This window comes from Phascolarctos cinereus, unplaced genomic scaffold, assembly GCF_003287225.1.
Source record: "Phascolarctos cinereus isolate Bilbo 61053 unplaced genomic scaffold, phaCin_HiC Scaffold_4;HRSCAF=312, whole genome shotgun sequence".
NCBI lineage: Eukaryota > Metazoa > Chordata > Mammalia > Diprotodontia > Phascolarctidae > Phascolarctos > Phascolarctos cinereus.
In genome coordinates this window covers 416,240,794-416,266,920 of record NW_027555847.1, presented here as the reverse complement: position 1 = coordinate 416,266,920, position 26,127 = coordinate 416,240,794, and positions in this window count along the sequence as shown.

The window sequence follows — 26,127 nt, the reverse complement described above, 5'->3', positions numbered from 1 at the left end:
GTCTTGGGAAAATGAAAACACATAGTGTCAAATGATCTCAAATGTCTATATAGAATCCTGATTTTACTGTCACCATTGAAAAACCCCCACAAAAGACCAAACTCTGGAAATAATTAGTTTCTTTAAGATATAAGGGCAATTTGCTACTTAGGGCCATGAAGGGGGAAGGGAGGAGAAGCCAAAGCTCTTAGTGCATCTATTAGCTGGTAAGCCACCATGTATTCAGTTTATGCCACCTAAAAGAGTGCTACAATAAACATTAGAATACACACTGGACCTTATTACTTTTTCCTCTCCTTTACATCTTTTAGGGATCTGTCTAGTAGTGGAATAGCTAGGTCACAGAGTATGATGGACAGTCATTTTTACTGAATAATTTCAAACTGGTAGGAAGAAAGAGGTAGAAAATCATATGACTATATTTAAGAGAGGAAAGAAAATAGAGGAAAAAAAGAAAAACAGAGAAAGCCAGAGATGGCATGAGAGTTTATAACTTCCCTGTAAAGACTGTTCTTTCTAAAATAATATGAAACTCTTTGCAAATGACTCTACTTATCAAATAACCAACTTATAAACCCATTACTGTTGATTGTCAGCATATTTTTTGGAACCCATATGCCTGAGGGACAAGTGGATGGAAAGTAATTAATAAGACCAAGAAAGAGGTTTACTGAGTGTAATTGATACTGTTTGTAAATCTGGGACTCATAAAAGACTATACCAGAGGGGCCACAGATGTTTTTGCTATTTTAGTAAAAGGAAGACCTAGTGAGTGAAAAATTGTGTACCAACCTTAAGAAAATTCAAAACATTTGGTGCTACAATATTTAACCAAGAAAAAGTGGCATGGCTAAATTTTCTGTTATTTTTGCAATGTCAGGAACAACTTTAAAAACTGACATTTAGGCCACAGATTAAACTTAAATTGGCCACATCTACAATGCCAAATAAAGACTGTGTTCATAAGGCAAAATGAAATGGAACGTTGAGCAAAATTTTGGGTAATCACAGACCTTAGAAAATATTACTTCGGGAAAATTCTGATAATGATGTAGTATATACGTGGAGGATGTGAGGAAAGATAGGGCCAAATCATCAATATAATTTTCTCACTCTCTACTTAACTCTTTCAGGATGGTCACTATCAAATTATAACAGAAGCAAGGTCATATTTGCTAAGTCATTTGTATGGGACATTTTTCATAAGTGTCCCTATAATGTTTTCTCAAGATTAATCCAAACCCAGGCTTCAAAATGGGTTCTATCAGTGACTTCTAATTTAAGTTGAAGTTGGTCTTATTAGAAACATGGCTTTCATTGACATTACTAGGAAGTCATTGAAATCCTGAGTTCTTGATTGCCAGATGAGGCATCTAGGTAATTCAGTGGAAAGAGCACTGAGATGAGGAAGACAAGTTCAAATTTAGCCTTAGAAGCTTACTAGTTGTGTGACCTCAGCCAAGTCACTTAACTTTTATCTGTTTCAGTTTCCTCAAATAATAATATAACAACAATAATACTATCTTTATACAGTAATACTACTTACCTTCTTAGGTTGTTGCAAGGATTAAATGAGATAATATTTGTAAGGCATTTTGCATATCTTAATGCTAGCTAACTAGTAGTGGTAGCAGTAGTAATGGTAGTAATGGTGGTGGTGATGATGGTATTTTTAAAGCATAGAAGTGGCATTTTGGCAATTTGCTTCTAGAAATGGCCCATCAACTATGGGTGGGGGACAGAACTGGACTTACAGTGCAGATTGACACATATGATTTTGGATATGGCCAATGTGGGAATTTGTTTTGCTAGACTATGTACATTTGTAATGACAGCTTTATTAAGTTTTTATTGCTCTATTGGGGGCAGTGGGAGGGAAAGATAATAAATGCTTGTAAAATTGCATATATACGTGTATATATGTACATATATGTGCATATCTATATATCTATATCTATCTATATTAATGGATATGGAAATGGCTATTAAAACATTTTGTCCTTTAAGAAAATCCTCAAATTTTAGGTTTGATATAATGATTGAAATATTTTTTCTTTGAAAAATTAATGTTTGCAACATGGCTTTCAAAATATCTTTGTTTCCTTTTGTAAATACTTTTTGAGTGGCATGTTGACCTCCATAAAGTCCTGCTTCAGTGTTTCATCACACTGGGCAGGAAATTCTGGGTTTTCAAAGACTATGCCTATGAAGCCTAAGCTCCAGCAGATCCTACCATTCTAGAAAGTCACCAAATTAATGTAGAGAACCTTACCAACAATAGGATGACCAACTGATAATGGTAATGTCTTTGGTCCAGGCAAAGAGTCTTAGATTTAGAATTGGAGAAACTAAGGCCAAATTCTGACTCTGACACTTTTTACACATCATTTCTCTGGTCTCCAGTTTTCTCATCTATAAAATGTAAGCATAAGATGGATTGTTCTTACTTGACTCTTGTAGGGCTGGACATGTTAGATTTTAGCCCACTTCCTTCATATTCTTTGGTATCCTTAGGGGAGATGGAGATTCTCTATTCTATAGCTGGAACTCAGATTGATCATGTTTCCTCCATTTTAAGGAATTAGTGACTAGAACCCCAGATCCGCATCATATTAGCTTTTTAAGAAAGGGAGATTTTCTTGAAATATATTGAATGATCACAATAATACCAACTTCCTCCAATATCTAGGGGCATAATCCTGCCTCCCCATCCTCCTTACTTGACTTCGGTCTCTAGGGAAGGGATGAAGATTAGGCTTGCAGTGTAATTTACATCCTACATAGAATTAGTCCTACCAAATCCAACTCCAGAAATTCTATTGGGATACATTCTCAGACCTTTGCTGCTTAGTGCTTCCTGCTGGACTTTTGGACAGCAACACTGGGTTCTTGGACTTCATGATCCCTATCTGGAGTTCCCAGGTTGGAGACTTTTCTCCCTGAACCTAGAACTAAAAAGGATGAATGAAAAAGGCCAAAACCCTAGGTCTGTTCCTTGGGCTCATATTACCAAAGGAGAGGGGAGGGAGCACCTTCAGGCTGTCCCCTCCTTACTGTATTGTTGCACTTGCTATGAATTAGAATTCAAGAAAAGCTTAGACTGTGATGTTAGCAAGTTTTAAAGACACAGACAGCTCCAGTCAGGATAATTCCCACTAGGTATGTGCCAAACTCCTTTCACAATAGAGTTGGGTTAGATCAGTGTCGTCAAACTCAGAAGAGGCATATTGACTTAGAAAACCATGAGTTAACATTATCTGTGTTGTATTGTATTTTTATTTATTTTGTTAAACATTTCTCAATTATATTCTGACCTTTTCTGGGCTGTACTCAGGGAGTTTTGAGGGCTGAATGTGGCCCACAGGCAGTGAGTTTGGTACTCCTGTACTAGATAAAATCTAAGTTCCCCTCCAGGTCAAAATCAATGATCTCTGAATCCAAGGTAAATAGAAAATCATCCTCAGTCCTTTTCAGCATCCTTTTGTCCCCTCAGTGACAACAGCAGAGCGAAGGAAAAGTAAGTGTGGGGTGCCAGGAGTCACACTGTTTTTAGATTATTTATAAATATCAGCTTAGCTGTTGGTTATGAAAAATATGAAATCATTGTCCAATGACCAATGTAATGTTTGACCTTCATTTTCAAAAAGGACCAATAACATCACAGGATGATACCTGGACTTAGGCATTGTTAAACAAAGTGTCAGAGCCTCACTCGTTCTTCCAGAGTCATCAAATTCTAGTGTCTTGTCAGTGTATTGACATATTACCAGAGGAGCTGAATCATATCGATTGTGACATTCTCACTATACTTTTTCAACAGATGAAGTCATTTAAATGCAGATAGTACCTGACATTCATGTAACACTTTGAAATTTGAAAATTCTTTACATATATTATCTTATTTTATTTCAGATATGGGTAAAGGATTTATAAGGGACACAATTGTAGGATAGTAGCGTTCTCAGTACAAAAAACAACTTTCCATTCATAAAAATACCACAGTTCAAGCTACCAAAGATATTCAGGGCTCCTAGTGTTGAACTGTGTTTCCCCCCCCTCACATCCTCTCTTCAGGGGCTGCTCCCAGACTCCAAAGCTATTAGTCATCTAGAATATATAGTGTTCCCTTCTTTCTTGAACTTCGCCAACCTGTGGTTTTAAAAATATATATATTTTATTTTTAGTTTATGAAATAAAACAAGAATTTCTGTAACATAGTATAATAAAAATTGCATGTGAAACTGCAAATCTGTTATGTGAAACTTGCTATTCTTTTTAAACATATAATAAAGTTAGAATGTAAATGTCTTTTCCCTCTACTTTTTCCTCTATGAATTAAAACAGAAGATAGCACCTCAATTGAAAGATTGCTTACGTAATCTTCTTAGAGAGAAAAATTAAGAGTCATAGATCTATTGTTGGAAAAGATCTGAGAGTTTATCTCATTTAACCCTTGTGTTTTACCTAGGAATAAATTGAGGCCCAAAGATGTAAAGTGATTTGTTCAAGGTTCACAGATAATTAAGTAGCAAAACCAGAATTTAAACCCAGTCCCTATGACTCCAAGTTCATTATTATTTCCATTACAACATCTTGCCTCCCCAGGTGATAGATTTGGTTTCAGTATATATCCAAAATGAACAAGAAATATAATTTAATGGGATATTTGGCCATCTTCTATTGCAGTGTTCATGACTAGTATTTGCAAAAAGGCTACCTTGAACATACTTGAAGATTATATGCTGTCATTTCTTGGAAAGGATGAAGAATTAGAGTTCTATGAAGACTTCAGCAAAGCTTTCCTAAGGACCTCAATATCTAATTTGATACTCAGCAACTTCAATGTAATTTGGGGAATAGGTGAGTCTGGTGGGGGAAAAAAATGTGATTTAGGAGTAAGAGATGAATGAAGCCAAAGGACTACAGACTGCATATTCCAATGTCTCATGACAGTCAGTCAATTAATATTTATTAAGTACCTATTACGTGTCAATCATTGTGCTAAATCCTAGGGATATAAAAAGAGGCAAAATATAGTCCCTGCCCTCAAGGATCTTACTATCTAATGCCTATTAATCAAGAAGAATTTCTTAGAGAAAATAATTGAAAAGATGCTGGGCAGAGGAAGCACCAAATAACAACACAAAAATGAAACTAGCTATATTTCAATAGAAAGGTTATTCTTGAATCTATGCATAGTCTTGACATGTTCCAGACTTGTTAAAGATAAAAAATAATTAAAAAAAACAGAATGAATAAAAAATATATGATAGGCATTAAAAACATTTCCCTCCAATTTGACTTAATTAGGCAAGTCATTGATGTGCCCTCAAATGGGAAATGAATAGAGAAAAAGATATTAATATCAATTGTAATAATTTCACATAGAAGGTTAAACGAATTAAATCAATTACTATAATAAGGAAAGGGGGAAAAGCCTTCATGCTACATTTGTCAACAAACACTTGACTTACTTGCCAAACAGAGGGATCAGAAGACTGTATGGTTTTGGATAGGAACATGTTTGTAAAATATTACGGAATATAAAAAATAGTTTATGAGTAGATTTCCCTTTAAAACAGAGACAAGCAGTAGAGAAAACAAAAAATAGTTTAAAGAAATTTTGGTAAGAGACTGAAATGAACAGTGTCATCTTGTGGTTAAGGATGAAACATAAAGGAGGAAAATATACAGATGAAAGATGAAAAAGATTGGCAAATGTTTTAAAAATAAATTCCTTTTTACCATTAAATATGGTGGAAAGTTCGATTTGGACTCAAACATTCTAGCCATGAATGTGCTTAAAGAGGAAGTGGAAATGACATTAAAATAGTCAAAGATGAGACAAGCAGCTTATCTAGACCCAAAACACGTAAGAGGTCTCTGCCTGAGTCAACAAAATGTCGAGAGCACTGAGAGCTTGATTCTCAAGGTATCTGAAGGAGGAGAAGATGCCACCAATGTGGAAAAAACCATTAGCATCATTATGAAAATGATTAATGTGAATAAGAAGATGATAATATATGATTACTTCTCCATTTATATAAAATTTTTATGAGAATAATATGCACACACTGAAAACATCTTTGATGTTAGCATTCAAAGGCAGTAGGATAATCTTTCACAAATGATATTCTACAGTAGGCCATATATTTACTATTATATAATTGACTGAAGGTAAAGAGAATATAATTCCATTCTGTTTATTATTTGTTGGCTACATAAAGGGTTTTGAGTAGAACGAAGTGCTTCCTTAAAGGCTACTAATGTGTCTCTTATTATTAAATTCAAATCATGCTCTATCTCTAGAAAGATATAATGGAGATAGTTTCAACAATCATATGATCAGTAATACCAGGCAAAGCATAATTAGGAAGATGTAGATTTACCCTAGTTGCTCAGAAGTGTAATGGATAAGATCAAGCACAGAGTTAAAGTAAAAATAAAATGACTTAGATGTGGTAAAGACATTCATATACTCCTGTTTGAGAATGACATTGTTCTGATTGCATTAAACACCGCAATGTTGCAGAGACGTCCTGAAGAAATCACTAATCGTACAGAAGAAGAATTCCTAATTGTCCGTATAGGGAAAAATGAGTAGATGAAGAATGCCAATTGCTGATACACACAGATATTATATGCCAGGTAGACACTATTCATGGCCAATGAACTGGGCCCAGATCGTGAAGAGAAGGAGGATACATGTCTGGATTGTCTTTAGCATACTGTAGATTTCTTTTAAAGACTCTGAGTTGTCTCTGGAACAAAGATCCATCTTTTTAATATATGCCTCAGTATTATTACAACATTGTTATAAGATGCTGTAGTTTCTTAAAAAAAAGAAATTAAGGAAAAGGCACAGAAAGAAGTGTTTTTAAAAGAAGGTGCAATGCAGTACAAACAGGGACTTATGAAGGAGAGTCAAGATAAAGGATATCTTCAAAGGAAAGTATGAGCATTGAGAGGTGTAATCAAAAGAATTACATACGGCGCAGATTCAATTTAGGTTCAAATCTCAAGATATAATGATACGTGCTTCAGGATAAACTTAACAAATAATCACATTTATTTACAATGATTAATAATGATTAAAAACAACACAAGCAATAAAGGTAAGAATAACATTCAATGCAATAAGTAATAATCAGCATAAAGGAAAGTAGGAATAAGCAAAGAAAGGATGCACACTCACTGACCAGGTGAGCTCAAATACCCATAGAACCAGGGAGACTGGAGACAGCCCAATGGGTCTGGTCAGGGAGGCAACGGGGAGCTTCCTACTCCAAGACACGATGAAAGCCGAGCATGAGATCCGCTTCCAGCAGAGAGCTGGCGCCCCTATCTCTGCAATCAAAGTCTCCAAAATCTCCCTTTCCAATGACCCTTTTTATGTCCATATAAACCAGGGAAAAACAATCTTGATATTTTGTTTTGTGTACATATCCTTGGTGAGCGCTTATGTCCAGGCACGCACGCATCTCTAACAAAAGTCGAGGCTTTGATCAGAGCCCCAAATACCTGTTTGTTGTGTAAGTCTCCAAGGAGTGATCAATTCCTTGGACAGTTACACACCTTTCTCAAGAAAAATGTTCCTTGAGATGAATTGCTTTCCCAGGTAACATAGTTTATTGGTTATTTCATGTTTCTTCTCCACAGTCACCGGCCATGTATGGTAACTCCCATCTATCTTTATGTCAGGTCATGAAGCAATTACACCATTAGGTCATGAGATGGTTACACAGGTGGCTGGGGAGGCTGTATCCTCCTCAGTTTTCCTTACAAGAGACAAGAAAGTACAGAGGAAAGAGCATTGGCTTTGTAATCAGATGACCTGGGTTTGCATCTCACCTCTCAGGAAAATCACTCTACTCTCTGGGTCTTAGTTCCCTCATCTATAAAATAGGGAAGTTGGATCAGCTGGATTCCAAACCCCAAATCTATGATTTTATAAATATACATATACATACATACATATGCATACATATACATACATGCATGAGTATACACACACATTAAATTTGGCAAGCATACAATTGGCATTTGAATATGCCAGCCCATCTGAGTTTCACTCTGCAGTAGAATTTGAATGCTTGGCAGTTTGGTTTGAGAAAGGACTTCAATGTCTGTGAATGTATCTTGCCAGGTGATCTTCAGAATCTTCTTAAGACTATTTATGGAGAACTCATACAGGGCAAGCACTCACATTGTTGTTAGAAAAAGCAAAACAGGGACACTCTCAAGGTCCTCCTAACTTTGGAATTGATTGTGTGACATGGGAGACACTGGCACAGGACTGCCCAGCATGGTGTGCTCTTATCAGAGAAGGTGCTGTGCTCTAAGAGCAAAGTAGAATTGAAGTAGCTCAAAAGAAATGCAAGATGAGAAAATTTACAGAATACACCCCAAATGTTCACATTAACTATTTGTGCCTGACCTGCGGTAGAGCATTCTGAGCTTATATTGGTCTGGTCAGCCACAGTTGGACACACTAATTTGACCGTAACATGTGATGCCATTTTGGTTGTCTTCAAGAATGAAGGACAACAACCATCAACATTTTATATGCATATGTATGTGTGTATTCTTTCTTTCTCTCTCTCTTTTTCTTCATTCCTTCCTTCCCCCTCTCCTTCCTTTTTTCTTCTTCCTTCCTTCCTTCCTTCCTTCCTTCCTTCCTTCCTTCCTTCCTTCCTTCCTCCTTCCTTCCTTCCTTCCTTCCCTCCTTCCTTCCCTCCTTCCTTCCCTCCTTCCTTCCCTTCTTTCTTTCTTTCTTTCTTTCTTTCTTTCTTTCTTTCTCTTTCTTTCTTTCTTTCTTTCTTTCTTTCTTTCTTTCTTTCTTTCTTTCTTTCTTTCTTTCTTTCTTTTCTTTCTTTCTTTTCTTTCTTTCTGGATCACATTGTGAAAGAGAAACAAAAATAACTGGTTGTTAACCCACAAATGCCACTGGTGCCCTGTGAATATCAGGAGAAATCAAAATAGGCTCCTGGAATTTTGGATAAGCTCCCTATGATGAATTCATTAGAAAACATAGAAGAGTCATACAGAATGAGCAAGAATGGATGGATTGCATCATTGAATGGAATTCTCACACTAAGATCACAAATCCATCTAATTATTTGAGTGTGAAATCTTGCTATTTTTTTATCTCCATTATATGTCAAGTACTTTCAGTTTTCTTTTAATAATCTCATAATTTCCTGCTTACTGAAATTGCCATCTTATAAAAAACTAACATCTCTCAGATATTCATAAATAAGATGAATTTACCCTTAGGGTAGAATGGGTGGTTTCTTATATCATTGTCTGATCTTATTCATTCAAGTTTCAGAAAATGTATATTTCTATATTTAGTTAAGAAGAAATGTGGCTTTATATTTAGTCAAGTCTGGCAGTTTTTTGGGGGGGGTTATTATGATTTGGGAAATACATATAATGTCATTCCCAGGTTTAACATAGAAATAGTTAATAGCACAAGACAGAAGTTGCAGAAGATTGAACATTAAACTTTGCCCACAAATTTGGGAAAATGCTGACATTAAATTAGCAATTTGATCACAACACCACATTAATAAAAATATCTTATGCTTCATTCTTTTGTTCCTGGCTATTGCTTGTAGCTTTCCTTTTTCCTGAATCTGATGTTTCAAAGGAAATGTTATTAGAGTCACAGAAACATAGAGTCATAAGGTTAGTGCTGGAAGGGAACCTAGGGGCATCAAATCTAACCCCCTCTAAGAAGATGAGAAAAACAAAGTACAGAAAAGTTTGACATTCCCACGGACACGGAACTTGGATATGTCTTAGACTGGATTAAAAACTAATATCTTCCTGACTACAAGACTAATACTGTACCCACTTTTCTGCCTAAATCTAATCCATTTTATACACACACACACACACACACACACACACACACACACACAGAGATTTTTTTAACAGGTGAGGACACTGAGGCCCAGAGAAGTTTGTCACAGTGGATAGATCACCAGGCTTGGAGTCAGGAAAGCCTGAGTTCAAATCAGCCTACTTAGTAACCGTATGACCCTGGATATCCAATCTCTATTTGCCTAGCTTTCCTCATTTATAAAATGAGGATAATAATAGGATTGTTGTGAGGATCAAATGAGCTAATAATTTCAAAGTGCTTAGCACAATGCCTGACACATAGTAAATACTACATAAACATATTTGCTACTGTTAACTAAGAACACAGCTTAACTACAATCAGAGCTAGGTCTAAAACATAGGCCTCCTAATCACCGTGTTCTTCCCATTTCAGACATTTGCATTAGAAATACATTGCCAAAGCTTGTCAGTACCTGATTTCATTTCTATCACAAAAAGGTTATGAATTATCCAAAAGATAAATTGATTTGAAATAATATATTCACTGATACTCATCAAGACAATCAGGGGATTTGATCTATTTAGTCAAACAATACAAAAATTTTTCAGTGACATCAATAGCTTTGAGGACAGAGATCAGTCTTTCTATGCTCTAGAAAAAATAGATAACATCTGCTGTTCAAGACTCTGACATCCAGCTGGACAAGCTCTGTGGATGTGTAATGATCTGGATGTGGAATTGAATAGGAAAGAGAGATCAGCTGGGCTTCCCTTTGGGAAACTGCTTTTAGTGGTCACAGATGGTCTGATGTCACCAACACCCATCTGTTTAATACCAACATTCTACTGGTGATGGTTTTCTAGAACAATGCTTTAGGGGAAAATTCAATCATGAAAAAAATAGGATGAGAAAGTGGGTATGGTCTCCAGTTGACTTCAATGGCAGGAGTATCCACACTGATCCACACACAGCAAAGTATGAAAAGTCAAGCCATGAGTCATTACATGGGCATGTGTGGGCATGCATGCACGTGTGTATGTCTGTGTATATACATATACATGTCTCTATGTGTGAGTCATTCAAACTATCTTTTTGGCATCCTATAGCTCAGCTTTATCAATCTCTTCTTCCATACCATACCCACAGGCACAACTTGTTGTTTAGGGGACTTCTGAAGTTTTAAGTCAGTTTGTGACAGTCAAGGCATAGCTTTTGTCCATGGCTTACAACTACCTAAAAATTACCTTATATTTAACACCCTGACTAGAAATGGAAGATAGCATTATTAAGAACAGAATGTCCCAAGGCCTTGGCAAAAGTAAACTACTCACCATGTTAGGGAATGAACATTCCATATGTGAAAAGTAGGAATATCTTTCTGGCTCCAGATACCCATGTTAGAATAGAACAATTGCCCAAAGCTTCCCTCCAAATCTAACATACTCTTCCCAGCTAAACAGATTTTGGTGAGCCTTGGTGGCTGACTTCAGAATTCAAGCATTCATATTTCTGTTCATTTCTACAGGTTTAATTTCTGATGTTTCACAAATTCTTCATCAGGAATAGGTTGTATGTAACAAGACTGATTAAGTAATTTTATCATCCTATTGTCTCCGTCTCCCCCATCTCTAGAAAAAAATAGAAGACCAAGCACAGGAAACTATTGTCAGGTTAGTGAAAAGAACATGAACTTAATGTATATATACACCCACAAATACATTATGTGTATGTGTACATGTGATCTCCTCTAATAGAATGGAAGCTTCTTGAAAGGAAGGACTATTTCATTTTATCTTGGTGTTCCCAGCATCTGCTAGAACAATGCCTGGCACATAACAGGTGCTGTTAATTATAGGACCTAATAGACTTGAGTGAAGGAAAATAAGAGTAAGAAGTCATGGAGGAAAAGATTAAACTAAAGAAGGTGGAAAATCAGAATTTTGACAATTATCCTATTGGTGACAACGGAAAAGAGTTAGGTGTAGGAAGTAATTGGTCAAACTTTAGGAGAGAACAGAGCCCATAGAAGGAAAAGGATAAAGGTTTAATGTTGAAATTGTAGTGTTCACCTTGAGGAAAATTTCTAATGAGAGAATACCCTTCTACATCTTTCTTCCGCTCACCAGGTACCTGATGCAGTCATATCATTTTTTGCCCAGATACTTTACTAACACTACTAGCATTCTCCTCCTCAAAATTCCATTCAATAAAATCAGCTGAAATTAGATTTTAAATGGTCCGTTCTCTAAGTTTGGCACTTTCTGATAGGTGTTAGAAGGTGAACACTCTGAAAAACATAATTAACATGAAAGTATAAATAAATGATAAATGCTGGAGGGGCAATGGGAAAACAGGTACCTTAAAGCATTGTTGATGGAGTTGTGACTTGGTCTAGCAGTTCTGGAAAGCAATTTAGAACTATAATTCAAAAGCTATAAAAACTGTTCATACTTTTTGGCTCAGCAATCCCTTTATAAGATTTATATCCTAAGAGATCAAAAATGATACAAAAACATTTATAGCAGCTCTTTTCATGGTAACAAAGAATTGGAAAATGAAGGACTGCCCATTAATTGTTGATTGGATAAACAAATTATGGTATATGAATATAATAAAATACTGTTTTGCTTTAAGAAATAATGAAAAGGATGATTTTAGAGAAGCTCAGGAAGACTTATATGAACTGATGAAAAGTGAAGTGAACAGAACCAGTAGAACAATTTATGGAATAGCAACAATATTGTACAGAAACATAACCTTGACAGACTTAGGAACCCTGAACAACCCAATGACCAACCACAATTCAAGAAGAATTCATGATAAAACAGGCTATGCACAAGACAATCCCCACACTCAAGGAGCTCACATTCTTAACAGAGTGGCAATCATAGGAATGATAGTCAAGAAATAGAAGATTTTGAGTGGAACAATGGAGCAAGTGCAAAGGCAAAGGTCATTTAGAGAAAGAGACAGAAAGATGATGGAAGGTGGGGGAGGGGTGCAACATGATTTTGACCCTGTCAAATCATTTTTTAAAAAATTTTCTGTTCTGTTCCCATTTGAATGGTAGCAATAACAGCATTAGGACAAGCAGGGTTAAAAATGACCTGGGTGAAGATAAAGGATTGAAGAGGAGGATACAGGCAAGAATCACATAAAATGAGAAGACATGGATGGATTGTAGTATGCATAGATAGAATGAGTATCCCCATGGAAAAGATCACAGATTGCCTGAAGGCTCAAAAGCAGAGCTTCACGGGCCTCCAAATCAGCTTGGCCACAGTTTCTGATTACTAACCTTTTACCTCCCACCACGACAGTAGGAACCATCCACCTGAGGCAATACCTCCATTTCCTCAGTCCAGGAATCCTCTGAACTGGCCCTCAGGATGGAGAGAGAGTAAAGGTAGACATGACCACCCTAAATTGCCTAGTGCTTTGTTATTTGACATCCAATAGGGAAGAGGCCTTGGTGTCAGTAAGGAAGATTATCTCAAGGTCTTGTCAAAATTAAAGTCACACCAACCCTCTGCTTTGAACAGCTGGGTGAAAACTATTAATAGAATATGTGGACATATTAAAAATTCAATGAAGTCCAGGGTCCTTTGGGAAACACGTGTGGGAGAGAAACATTCCACTCTCTAGGAAACCCCCAAGCATCTAGATGTGTTATACAACTCTTTAGCTATTTACTTAGTGAGGTCACAGAGAAATCTGTGGTCCTTGAACCTTTCCTGAATCCCAGCAATTTTCTCCCCACCTCTCTCGCCTCCCCTAATCTAATTATATCCTTTGAGACTCTTTGAAATACTTTGAATATCTCTTTTTGGTCTGTCTTTAGACAAGGTTGATTATCTTGATTATATACAAGAACTCAGCACTTTTCTACCCCAACCTAATTGGGGATTATCCTTGTATCTTGTGAAGTAAAATTGAAAAACAATTTGATAAAGATCTATATTTATCTGTCACTATTTACTATCCCCTAAGTTTGTTTTAAATACCCAAAACTTGTATACTTTTCTTTAATTAAGATTTCAAATTGTTTTACATCCCTAGTGCAGAAGGATATTAATATTTCTAGAAGGTTTAATTTGGTTGTTTTGTGATTGACTTCATTCTGATTTATAAGTATACTGCTCTTTTTTATTTTATCCAGAACCTGAAAGGATCATAGATTTGGAGATAGAAGAGACCCTAGAAATCATTTGATCGAACTCTCTTATTTTATAGATAAGGAAACTGAAGCCTAAGCAAGTGGAATGACTTGCTCAAGGTCACATACTTAGGAGGCAACAGGGATAGGATTTGGCCCCAGATCTTTGATTCCAAATCCAGTATTCTTTTTACATAGCAAACTGTACTGTTTATTGTCAAGTAATAAAATTCAAACTCTGTAGCTTGGTGTTGAGTTCCTTCATACTGGTAAGAACATTTTCCAGTTTGTCTCATAAGGAAAGAGAGATCATTTTTGCAGGGAAAGAGAGAGACTGAGTCTCCATATATTGCAGAGGCTGGAAGTGCAGTGGCCACTCACAGCAGATAGCAGATCCCATTAAAGCATGGAAGGTGATTCGCCCCATTTTTTACTTGGTCTGGTTTTCCTCTCCTTAAGCAGCCTGGGGCTAGACCCCTCTTCCCCCCAACCCCTCCCTCCTAGGTATTCACTGTGTTGACATCAGACTTAGTGAGGATTTTTGCCCTACTATGCCGTAGAATTTCCCAGCTTAGCCTCCACTTAGCAGTACCTCTGACAAGATATTACTTTCATCTCAGAGGTTATTGGGGTGTTCAAGGAGGACTAGCATCTCTGGTGTGAGGGCTTGCCAAACCCTTTTCTGGGTGGCTTATGCATCTTTCTTATCCACCTGTCCTTATCCAACTCTCACCTGTGGCTCCAAGAAACTGTAGCATGTGCAGTGGCCACACCCCAATAAAACCATCTTAACAGTTGGACTAAACCAGGCTGAGGGTAACTGACAGGCTTAAAACTTGTGGGTGAATTAGGGGAATGTTTACCCCAAGTATGTGGAAGAGTACACCTGGCAGAATAGGTGGGATGGGAACAATTTGTTCCAACAGCCATGAAGGTGGCTGAAGCAGGCCCTAGGGAGCACTTAGAGAGAATGAGGATGATGATTTTGTGCAAGTCTGCCTCACTTAAATCCAATTCGTGCACAAGTTAAGGCATCACCCCATGATATCAATGGTCCTCTTTGAAAAGGAAGAATAAACAGCAGCCACTTTCATCTGAAGAGATCAGAGAAGGCCTCATGGAAGACTGATTGGTGTTTGAAGAAAAGAGGAGGATTTCAAAAGGCAAAGTGAGAAGAGAATACACTCTAGTCATGGCAGATCATGAGAGCAAAGGCATGGAGATGGAAGAGGACACACCAGAAAAGAAATAAATGTCATCCATTTTGGGTAGAATATAGAAGAGGTGGAGGGAAGCAGTGTGAATTAAAGCCAGAAAGGTGGACACAGATTATCAAGGAGTTCTAATAAAAGTGTAAAGGCAGTGGGGAGTCAGGGAAGGATTTTGAGTTGAGGGGTGTGATGTGATCAGACTGGAATGCAAGGGCTGAGGACATAAATAGCAGATTGATTTCTTGTGTTCAGGAGAAAAATCAACTAGCTTATAAGTAACCAATCAATTAACTGATCAGTTTAATTGTGTGCTAGCACATCAAGAGGAGGTGTGGGACAGGAGGGCAGAAGTTACTGGAATGCGTTTGGCTTTCTCTCATGCTGGTTCTACTTGTATGAAGAATAAATATGGACTTTTCCTTTTGTGTTGAATCCAGCTTCCATAATGACAATAATAACAGCTAACATATATGGAGCACTTTAAGCTTTACAAAGTGCTTTAAATACATTATTTCATATGATCCTCACAACGACACTGTGAGGGAAGTCCTGTTGTTAGCCTTTATAACCTAGCCCCTTCTTATCTTTCCAGTTTTCTTATACCTTACTCCTTGACATGTACTCTTCAATCTAGAAACACTGACATCAGGGGCAGCTAGGTGGCGCAGTGGATAGAGCACCCTTCCTGGATTCAGGAGGACCTGAGTTCAAATCCAGCCTCAGACACATAACACTTATTAGCTGTGTGACCCTGGGCAAGTCACTTAACCCCTTTGCCTAAACCCCCCCCCAAAAAAAAAAGAAAGAAAAAGAAACACTGACATCCTGGCTGTTACATGAAGAAGATACTCTATCTCAGTCCCAGGCATTTTCTCTGGTTTTCCCCATGCCTGAAAATGTTTACCCTCTTCTGCTCTGACTACTGATCTCCCTGGCTTCCTTTAAAAATGGCTTCCCATTCCCTGGCTTCCCAGCTAAAATCCCATCTTCTACAGGAAACCTTCCCTAACCCCTCTTAATTCTAGTGCTTTCCTTCTTTAACATGTTGCCTCCCCTGATTCTAAGTCCAGGACTAAATCCACGAAGATACTTAAGCAACTTAATCAAAGTTACACATGCACATTTACTATAATAATTTCCTGTGGAAAATCTAGCCGATATACAAGATTAATAGGTGGGAGAGACAGTGTCAATAAGTAGGGTTTCAGTTGTAAAAGGATTAAATTAGCCTTCCCATTCACAATCATACTTGAACCCTTTTACCAGCAAAAGGCAGGTGCATCTGTCTGACCTTTGCTCTCTCAAAATGAGAACAAGTGACAAATGGGATCTGTGATTTATCTGTGGACCATAGAATCAGTAGAACATGAAAAATGTGAGAGTGACTATTCATAATTTGAGTTCTGAAAGTGTTTCAAGGAGCATAGAGCTGAATGTTTGAGTGTCCAAAGAATTTTGCCCTAATAAAAAGATACATTATTTTTTCCACGTCAAAATTATTTACTTTTTACTCTAGTTTTGTTCTTGTTATAGCAATGGGTTGTGAATATAGACCAGCTTCTTTTTAAAAATCACTCTGAAGAGAATAAGGACTATGGAACTATGCCTGGGAAAATTTGCAATGTTGGGGTTCAACAGCCATTCTGGGAAGGTGGCCTTCACCTTGGCAATAGTTTCAGTCTTTCACATGGTCCAAATTCACTTAACCTCTTAGTATAACAAAAATATACAAAGAGCTTAAAGATGAACATAGTAGACTTTATTTGTCATTCTACTGAGTAACATCTGATATCTCTCAACAAGCTTGGTGTTTACGAGGCTTTATTCTCCAGTTTAAGGAGCAGTGGATGTCATGGACAGTAAATGAAGAAAATTGGATGATGTAAATGTAGTTGTTCTGAGAAAGAGACCCTGAGGCAGATATGTAACTAAGTCATGCTGTTTGAGAAAGAGAAGCTAGCCAATTACCATTTCTTAACTCATTTAATTCAGTCCAACTATTCTATAGCTTTCATGGTCACACATATGAAAACATAAACTTTCTATGGGAATGGTTTTGTTCTTAGAGAAATGTGTGTGTGTGTGTGTGTGTGTGTGTGTGTGTGTGTGTGTGTGTGTGTGTGTAGGAGCCATCAAAGGGGATTAGAAATGGAGCATTTGACAAGTTTTTAGGGGGAAAAACACAAGTGAAAAAAATCAGAAACTTAAAAGTTTGCAAAAAGGGATGCAATTAATAAAACTTTTCTGCTTTTAAGTCAGCCTTATGGTAACAAAATTCTCTGTCCTGTAGTGCTTGGTATTTTTTATATCCCTTTATGAAATATGTATCAGCAGAACTGACTAGGAAATTATTCTGTTTTAAGATTATGAATGCCCTGCTATAGAGGCTAAGCTCAAAATTTTTGAATGGTTCAAAGAACTCCATGGATGACACACCCATGATTCCTTACTAAGGGAAGCTTGAGATATCACAAATCTATAAGTTAATGGTCCTCTCTTTGTACAGGTCATACAACCACAAGACTTGCAAAAGAGATAAGATTGAACTCAGGTATTGGGTTCCCCCTCCACCCCACCATATTGTTAAGCAGTATAAAGCACTTTGTTTTCTAACTTTGTTGAAAAATGTTATTGACCGCAATGAACTAAGGCAATTCCAAAAGACTCACGATGGAAAATGTTATCCATATACAGAGAAAGAACTTTGGATTCTAAATGCTGATGGAAGCATACTTCTCTCTCTCTCTCTCTCTCTCTCTCTCTCTCTCTCTCTCTCTCTCTCTCTCTCGTAGTTTTCCCTTTGGTTCTAATTATTCTATACAAAATGACTAACATGGAAATATGTTTAATATGATGGCACATGTATAACCTATACCAGATTGCATGCTGTCTTGAGGAGGGGGCAGGGGAAGGAGGGGGAGAAAATTTAAAACTCAAAATCTTATAAAAGTGAATGTTGAAAATGAAAACTAACTAACTAAATATTAAACAACTTTTTTTTAAAAAAAGAAAAATTTTATTGATATCTTGTGTTTTTATATCACCCACATTTCCTAATGTATCCTTTCATACTCCCAGTCCCAGAAAGTCATCCTCAATAATAAAGGGGAAAAAACAGGGTTGAGAGGTGTGGGGGAAATACTTCTATAGAAGTAACTAATACTTCAAAAATGTCTGACATGAGTTGTAGTATTCCACATTATTGCAAGATGTTTTGGTTCTGCAGAATTATTTTTCTCACTTTCTTTTTTTGTTATAAAAGAGGAAAAAGCTGATGGGAAGGTGCTTTCTCATATGTCTTATTTGAGGACAAGCACAATCATTTTAACATCACCACATGTGAAATTGCTTTGTTGTTCTTTCCATTTACACATTGGTAGCTATCATTTAGGTTGCTTTCTTGGTTCTGCTGTGTTCACTTTCTATTGGTTCATATGATTTTTTATACTTTTTTGCATTATGTTCTTTGTTTATGATATCATTACAAACACATTGCATTCATGCACCACACCTTATTTATCCATTCCTCAACAAATAGACATCCACTTTGTGTTTCCACTTTTTTGCTACTATACAAAGTGCTGCCATAAATATTATGATGTCTATGAGGTCTTTGAGAAGCTGGCTTAAGAACATAGCTGACTTACAGGTAAAATACTAACAGCTAGATTTGTGTAGTCCTTTAGGTTTGCAAAACACTTTACACATATGAAATCATTTGAAATCACAACAACTCTGTGAGATAGCTATTGTTATTATCTCCATTTTACGTATGAAAAGGCACAAAGAGGTTAAGTCACTCACCCATCTGGGGTTATAAGACTAGTAAATGTATGAGGCAATATTTAAACTCCGTCTTCCTCACTCCAAGTTCCATGATCTATCCACTGGGCCACCTAGATGCTGGGTTTAGATTTAGGGTGCAAAATAAGAGACTATGCATATTTATTGCAAGACATTTCTTCTTTTTATATTTTTTGGGGAAAGGGAGAAAATAAATTTATGTTAAAAATAATAAAAAATTGAGAAATGGGGGTGCTACCAATGTGGAATGTTGAATGTGCTTTCAGATGCATTACATTGTTAGTTTTGCTTCATTGTGCTTTTCTTCCTTACAAAAGAGCTCTCAAGCAGTGGGGTAACCTGTAAATGCTTGAAATATTAAAACAAAACCTATCAAAATTTTTTAAAAAGAACATAGCTACTGCTAATTTTGTGACACAGTGTCACCACTGAACAGCCCTTTGGTGTCTGCTTTGCATAAATCCAAAAATGCCTGGTCCAGTGCCCAAGGAACACATTCAACACATAAGGACATATACAACACACAAGATAACACAAATGCTAAAACACAAGGAAAGTTCATTTCAGTCTTTGTATTAATATCCCTTGTGCCTAACACAGTCTCTGGCACAAATTGGTTGATTGATGGAAAGGGTTCACTTGGCTCTACTGTTTTTCCTCCTTTCTCAACAATCAGTCTTACAGTGATAACATAAGGACCATTTTGATGAACACCAGCCCAGGAATCAAGGCTCTCTCCTTTTTATATACTAGAGGTTCCCAAAATTATTTAGCCTACCACCCACTTTAAAAAAAAATTACTTTTGAAATTTGCATCATTTAAAAAATATAAAATATATTTTTTAAAAAATGATGCACATTAAATCTAATAACTTATTATAAATTTGTGGAATTCTTCCTGCATTGAAATTTTGGTGATGCAATATTGTATTATATAACCATATAGCATGGTATTATAAAAAGTGATTACATTCCTGCCCATGCATGCTGGACTTCCTGACAAATCACAACAAGCTGGCCTGTGAACACTTACTTATTAAGACCTGTTGGCAGACTTGACCACTGATCAGTTGTAACTTGCATTTTGTGTTTTTTGGAAAATAATGTAATCACTACAACTTTAACTCTGTTACACAACAGATGAAAAATGTACAATTTTTTTCCCAAAATTTTCTTCTCTTCTTTCCTTACGCTTCTACCACTCCCTTATTTTTATTCAGTACCCCACAATTGCACCTGAAGCTACTTCTGCCTCCCTGGATCATTTCAGTGCCCCACAAGGGTGGTATCACCCGTTTTGGGAACCTCCAAATCTGCAAGCATCCTCAGAGTAGGAAAAAAATGGATGCCCTCATTAGGACTATTGTCAGAATTTGCTGCCTTCTTTTTCTTACAGTTCAAATGCCTGGTTATAGTGAAAGAAAACCTATCAACAGGAAATGAAAGTTTTGCTTAGGAGGATAATGATGAAGAAACTGGAAATAGGTTAGGAATATAGAGGGAAGATGAGAAGCTCTCTTTCTACCAGATTTAATATGAGTAGGTGATAAGAAGTCTAATTCAAGATATCTTGGAAATAGTGTACCACATACCAGAAGGAAATGGATCCAAAAATTATCACACATTAAAAACATACTGTCATAGTATGAATAGAACACTTTTTCTCAATAAAACAAACAAACAAACAAACTTGAGACTGAACTAAGGAAACCAGGCCCGAGAAGAAAGGCCTTAGTATGTTTCTGACAAGAATGTTTATAGAATCAAATACCTCACAGTTGTCAGGGATATAAGAGGTCATCTAGTTAATCTATACCTAGATAGGTAATATTCCCTGTGAAAATACTCCTGAGACTAACAAATATGTTTTCCATGAGTTACTTTACTATACAGATGTAGGGGATGCAGAGTAAGCCTGCTTGTCAAAAGGAGCCAATCAGGAGCCTGCAGTGAGGCAAAAGTCTTGCTCACTCCCAGACGCCTTTGCTGGTGCTTGCTGGCTGACCTTGCCGAGCTATGTGCTTCAGACCAGCTTAAACCAGCCTTGTGGTCAAGCAGTGCTGCAAAACATCCTTCTTCTGTGACCCATTTGTTCCTGGAAAGGACTGTCCAATCTCAACCATAACTCCTCCCCTTTGTGGTTTTCAAGCATAAATTATCTCCGGGTCTCCTGGGCTGGGGGCTCCATCATAACTTTGGATTTGGGGTCCCAACATGCATGTCTATCTTTCCCTTTCAATAAATAATTTTGTTCCTGCTGTGTGTGTGTGTTTGTGTGTGTGCTGACATTCTCAAAAGATAGACTCAGGCTCCACTTGAAGACCTCCAATGAAGAGAAAACCATCACCTACTGAGGAAGCACATTCTACTTTTAGATAGCTCTATATTCTTACTGCTATTCATATGGAGCTTGAACCTACCTTTCTTCAATTTTTATCTAAAGGTTTCTAGTTCTATCCTTAGAGGCCAAGCAAATTAACTTTATTCCTTTATCCACAGAACAGTTCTTAAAATATTTGGACACATCTATTATGCCTCCTCCCTTTGAACTCTGCTATTCTCCAGGTTTAATATCTCCACTTTCCAGTTATGGTATAAACTTAAGTATCTCACCATAAGAATCACCTTCCTTTAAATGTGCATGAACTTGTCAATGTGCTCCCTAAAATATACCACCTTGAAATTAACATAATGCTCTAGTTGTAGCTTGACTAGGCAGAGTACCGTATCGTAGGGCTGTCCCCTCTAATTCTAGATATTACACCTCTTTTATGTGGCCTAATACTGAGTTAACTTTTTAAACTGCCCTATTAGACTCTTCACACAGTGGGCTTCCAGACTGCTAAGACTTCTAGGTCTTTTTTTCACACGAACTATTGCCTAGACATGTTTCCCTACATCCTACACATATGCAGGTATTTTTTTTTTAAAGAAGTCCAACTATAGAACTTTACATTTATTCTTCTTAAATTTTACCTTTATATTGAGTTTAGTGCAGCTATTCTAGCATGAAGAAATATTTTTGATTCTTTCATCCAATGTATTCTATGTGCCTTACAGATTTCTGCTATCTGCAGTGCAAAACAACAGAACGAATGATGGATTTGGGATTGGAAGACTTGGGTTCTTATCTTACCTCTGCCATATACTATGAACATCACTTATGGAGTTAAGTCATCAAGTCAACAAGCATTTATCATGTACATACTCTATGTTAGGCACAGTGCCAAGCACTGAAGATGCAAAGAAAGGAAAAGGAAACAATCCCTGCTCTCAAGGAATTCAGTGTCCAATGCAGGGAGACAACTTGCAAAAAACTGTGTACAAACAAAATATATGCAAGATAAATTGAAGATCATCTCAGATAGAAAGCACTAATAGAAAGGCTTCTTCCTGAGATGGAACTTTTGCTGAGAACTGAAGGAATCCAAAGAAGGTAGGAAGTCAAGATGAGAGAGTGCCAGGGGAAAATATTCAGAGTTAGGAGATGGAGCGTTCTGCTCTTGGAATAGAAAGGAGGCCAGGGTACTGGACCATAGAACATATGGGAGGGGGAGTAGTAAGGGGTAAGAAGACTGGAAAGATTATGAAGGGCTTTAAAAGCTCAACAGGAGGTTTCATATTTGATCTTGAGGGATAATAGGGAGCCACTAGACTTCATTGAAAAGGGGCAGGGGGTGACATGGTCAGACCTGTGCTTTGGACTAAGTGATTGGACTTAGTCCAATCACTAAGGATTGGACTAAGCGATCCCCAACTCTAAATCCTAAAATCTCTTGAGATAATTGGAAACATCCTTGTCAGAAAACAAGCACAATTAATTGAAGTTATAGATTTAATCTAACAGTGTACGTATAATGATGAAATTGCCTTTGCATATATAAGGACAAAAATCAGCTAAAATAGCATGGTACAGAGCTGGGACTAAAGTTAGATTTCCCTCAGTTTCCTCACCAGTAAAATAAGGATTACAATAGCGCCTACCTCCTGAGGTTGCTGAGGGGATTAAATGAGATAATAATTATAAAAATCCTTAGCACAGTGCCTGGCACATAGAAAGTACTATATAAATGTTAGTCATTATTGTTACTTTTATTATTCTATATAGTAGTATAAGCATACATACATGTTCACATACATGAACACACATGTACAATGTTAATAATGTTTAAGTTCATCCTATTAAATGCACCATCAATAAATGATATTCATTGTCTCCTCAAAAGCAACCAAGCATGACTGGTTTGGCTGGAGCCTGCAATACTCATCGGGACAGCATTTCAAGAAAAGGGCATAGGGGATGACATGTGCAAGGACAGACTCCAAAAGCAACAGAAGGGTTAAGTTCCAGTGATTGCTATACCCACTCCTCCAGATGAGTCCTTCCTGTGCACACCCTTTAATGCAGCATTAATATGAAAAAAAATATACTGTATGTAGAATACATTCAAATACAAGAATGTAAAGAATGTATGTAAAAAAGAGTGGCATTTTCTGTTTGCTTTTAATTAGAAATGGATTCCTGTTCTTCACTATCCCGAGAAGAAAATCAAGGCCAGGCCCTTGGAAATGAACAGTCTTCCTTTTGTGGGCCTCCACAAGGTTTATATAAAATTTTACACAATACAGAAATAATGGAGCAGTGTTTAGTGTTCCTTCCCTACAGCTGCATTCTTCACATTAGGCTTCAGACAGCAGGTTCCACCTTTTAGCAGAGATGCCAAGGTTTTATCTTGCATACAAGAATTCAGAACAGAAAGAGCTCTTATTGAATTTTTTTATTTTCAAAAATACATCATAAACTAAATTTGATGAAATAAGAACTCCCTGGAATTAAAAGATTTTGTTGCATGAATCTATGTGTGTGTGTGTGTGTGTGTGTGTGTGTGTGTGTGTGTGTGTGTGTGAGAGAGAGAGAGAGAGAGAGAGAGAGAGAGAGAGAGAGAGAGAGAGAGGGAGATACAGAGAGAGAGAGAGAGAGAGAGAGAGAGACAGAGAGAGACAGACAGACAGAGACAGAGAGAGAGACAGAGAAATTGGAAATGGAAGCTGGCTCTTTGTTATTAGTTTAATTTCCTTTTTGAGCTATAAACCACCATAGTACTTTGGCAACAGACTGGTTAAAGACAGAATAGAATCAAATAACTGATTACTGTGAGCATATTTGCAGAATTATAAGTTTGTCATTCAAAGGACAATGGTGTTCTTCCATTATGAGTGGACCTGTGATATAACTGTACACCATAGCTGGTTTTTTTTTCTTTTTTCTCTTTTCCTTTTTTTTAACAATGATGATCATAAGAACGATGTTGTAGGGTGCCACATGCTATAATGTTTATGTTTTTCAGTTTATGAAAAGTCTTTTAGATACCATTCTCCATATACCCTTTGCTTAGATCAGTTTCAAGGACATTGGAATCAATCCAAAAGAGGTAGTTCAGATGCCTGTGTGCTAGGGAACCTCAAGAAAGTAGATTTTGTTGAGCTTTCCTTGATGTTAATGTTAGCATGAGGATGTATGTAGAGGCTCTAATTCGGCATGTGAAACTTAGCTTCCTTCCTCTTACCCCTGTGAGAATTAGAACCTTCGGAAATTAAAACTATACCATGTTGGAAATGTGAGCCATGATATCGACTGCCAGGTCTTTAATTCAACATTTAAAATTCCAATTTTTTTGAGTTAGATTCCATTTTTCCAACTCAGTATTACAAGGATCTATGATTTCATCCATATGGGTATTCCTTGTACCAAAGAGGACTATACTTTGTGTGTACAGCACAGGATATACAGCAAGGACTCTACGTGCCAGGTAGGAACCCAGATATGCTGGTCTATTGAGCTCTGGTGATACGACTTATTGGGTTAGCACCCCAGAGTGTGAATCTCCTATAAATCTAAAATAAAATGGGACTTCATAGGGTGTTCAGCTTTACATGTAGTACAACTGGCCAAATGATGTTCCTTTGTCATCTGGTACCACAAGAAGGAAAGATATAGCAAGCAAAATCAGAAAAGACAAATATCCCACCTGCTGGAAATAATTCAGTACAGATGGTACAAAGTAGACAAACCCTGAGTGTACATAAAATGAACCAAAGACATGAATGCTTTTATTATGTGCCAATTCATTATCTTATCAAGGTCAGAGATGTGTCTCACCAGGTATACAAAGTCTTCATACTGCTTTTTGTCAGTGGCACCCTCAGCTCTGATGACACAATAATGCATTGCCAGTTAGTTCAAGGTAATAATAAAGAAATAAATTTGTTCCTAAGCCTAAGTAAGAAATGAAACCAAGAAATTACTAAAATATGAATTGAGAAAAACTGAAGAACCAATGGTTGTTGAAAATCTTCACAATGCAACTACAGAAATTATAGCCAATAATGAAATATATGTCACAAACAGTAGTTATCCCAGATAGTCTTGAAAAGGAGATGGGCATACTTAAACTGGAATTTTGGAAAGTCATTTTTGAGTTTAACAGCATGAAATCAACTAGCAGACCAATCATACCAAAAATAGTAATTTAAAAAAGTTATCTGCGCTAATCATCTTAATTGAATGCATTCCACCATAGTACTTGACAGAGACTATGTATATATATGTATGTGCATGTGCATACACATACACACACATATATGTGTGTACATACACACATACATATAAATTTCAAGACTTGCAAACTGTAGGATATGTGGAACTCATTGCTATGATAAGGCAGGTAGAAGGCATAGTGAATAGTGTTGCTATTGGACTCATCCAGCCTCAGCTACTTACTGACTGTGTGACTCTGGGTAAGTCACTTAATCTTTGTGTGCCTCAGTTTCCTAAAAATAAAATGGGTGAAATAATAGCAACTGCTTCACAGGGTTGTTGTGAGGATCAAATGTGATTGTATTTATAAAGTGCTCACTACAGTGCCTGGCATATAGTAGGTGCATTTTAATGTTTCCCCCTGAAAATCATAGGAAGAAAGATAGAATTATACTCCTGAGGATAGGCATCAAACGCTGTCAGGAAAGAAGTGACTTGAGGGTGCTATTAAAGATCTATGAAAAACAGGGCAGCTAGGTGGTGCAGAGGATAGAACACTGGCCCTGAA